General features: G+C 50.3%; 1 non-coding gene across 1 annotated transcript; it reads right to left on the bottom strand.

The window, feature by feature from the left end:
- Window positions 1–1,509: 1,509 nt before the first annotated feature.
- Window positions 1,510–1,582, bottom strand: TRNAT-UGU (transfer RNA threonine (anticodon UGU)). The gene has a single exon. It is a non-coding gene; the product is annotated as a tRNA-Thr (tRNA).
- Window positions 1,583–2,286: the final 704 nt, after the last annotated feature.

Genomic DNA, 2,286 nt, shown 5'->3' with positions numbered 1-2,286 from the left:
TTTTTGCTGGCCTCCCCTTTGAAAATATTTTGCTGACCCCCCCAAACACAAAAAAAGGGATGGCAAATTACCGTGCATACTCATCGGAGCACTAAACAAAGCATATAATCATTAGCCCTGCAGTCAAGGGTGCCGAAGGCCTTCAAAAAGTGTAAAGCAACAGGTTTTAGGAATAAATACGTGGACATTCAAGAAACACGTTTTCTGGAAAAAAATAGACAACAGGATGCAGTTTGGGGATGTGTGGAAGCCTTCTCCAGTGATTGTGGCATTAACCCTAACATTGTCCAATTTGTGGTAATAATCCTAATGTTGTCCAAGGATTGTGGCTTTATACACAGCTACGTGCAACAAGTTTCTGGACACTCAATGGCGGGGGTGCTGCTGTTTTGAAGCATGCAGTCTTTTCAGTCGTGGCTCCAGGGAACTGAGGCAGACCCTTAAATCGTCCTCCACACTCGCTCTCCGGCAGCCCGGCTCTGAAGGCAGTGCGGAAGTAAAGGTGGCAAAACCAAATCACAGATATTTGTTCATATTTCAAAAATCCACCTGGACGGAGATCGGAGGACCAAAAAAGAAGTCATGTCTGGGAAGACCCAGACATATGGCAATCCTAATCTCATGACTCCCCTACAGTAGCCTTGCGATCCCCTTTTGGGTCGGGACCCCCAGTCTGAGAAACGTTATACTAGACCATATTGCTTTATATCTTCATTCTCCTATGTCTTCACTTTTGGTCCTACACTGTCACATAGTGCTTTGGGATGCTGTTAAATAGCTTCTGCATTCCACCCCAGAGATGGCTGCATTCTTTCGACATGAATGTATCTGAACAGGACATCACATGTCCTCATGGTACCTGGTGGCTCCAGGCTGGACCCTCCTTCCACAGTGAGAGAACACTGGGGCGATGAGATTAGACCCTTCTCAAATTACAGGAGGGAGTACAGATGAGTGAAAACAGACAGCCCTAATGGAAGGAGTGTATACACTACCTCAATAGAGTCTGCCCCATCAAGCTTTGACTGCAGACCTCTGCAGCCTAAGGGGAACAGTAACAGTTACAGCCAGGCGAGCAGGTCATAGAGCCCAGGAAGGACGAGAGACAAATCACCTTTACAACCGTCGTGCCATGGTCTTGTTCTCCCGCCTCAGCCCTGCACACGGCAAGTGTGATGACAACTGGCTTTCATGTTCTCTGGTTTCCCCAGTGCTCCCCGTGCCCATTCAGAGCAGTGGAAGCCATGGTTAATGGCCACTATCCATCTTGTTACCAGGAAAAACAAGAGCCAAGGACCTGATGGTGGACTGGTCCCCTTGAATCATAGAATATCAGGGTTGGAAGGGACCTCAGAAAGTCATCTAGTCCAACCCCCTGCTTAAAGCAGGACCAATCCCCAATTTTTGCCCCAGATCTGTAAATGACCCCCTCAAGGGCTGAACTCACAACCCTGGGTTTAGCAGGTCAATGCTCAAACCACTGAGCTATCCCTCCCCCCAATAAACTACAGGCCCCAGCGAGGGTCGAACTTGCGAACCCTGGTTTACAAGACCAGTGCTCTAACCACTGAGCTATGGAGCCACCTTGAAGCAGCAAAGAAGCACAAGACGCATGCACCCGAACCCCAGCTGGTGTAAATCAGTGGGCCTGCATTGACTGGACTTTTATATTTGCCGTGTAGTGGTAGGGAACTAAGTTGGTCCCACAGTGATAGCTGAAGGGTGTAAACACCACGCGTGGGAGGGAACTTGCCCCAGCCAGCCCGATGGGGGTGAGCAAAGGAAACGGGGGCTGAGTATCGGGAAACATTTTCCAACAGGGAGATCAGTCAGGCTGTGACAGTGTGAGTCTCCGGAGCGGGGTGTTTGCAGGAGGCTGCTGTGCAGCATCCACGATTATTGCGCAGCTTTTTGGGGTGCCCCATGAGCATTACGCACTGCCACCACGCCACGTGGCCCTCGTCTAACGGACGTTAACCTGCCTTTATGCTACGTATCATCACAATGGTGGAAGCACCGTCCAGGAGACTGGCCAAATAACCCAGGACACTGGGCAGAGGGGACAGGCTAGATGACCAAACAGGCCTTAAGGTTTCTAGGCATTTGTGGCCATTGCCCTCTGCACAATAACAAAGGTGTGACAGAACCACATGGGCACAGCAGAGGCTAACGACCACATTCGTTAGGCACACGTACCGTCCAAGGCCTAGCTCCATAGATACGCTGCCTCTCCAGCTGCTTTCTAAGACCAAGCACAGTGACCATGGCGAGGGGATTCACAGACTG

The sequence above is a fragment of the Lepidochelys kempii genome, chromosome 4 (genome assembly GCF_965140285.1).
Source record: "Lepidochelys kempii isolate rLepKem1 chromosome 4, rLepKem1.hap1, whole genome shotgun sequence".
Taxonomy (NCBI): Eukaryota; Metazoa; Chordata; order Testudines; family Cheloniidae; genus Lepidochelys; species Lepidochelys kempii.
Note: the sequence above shows the minus strand (reverse complement) of the source record. Positions and strands in the feature narration are given on the sequence as shown.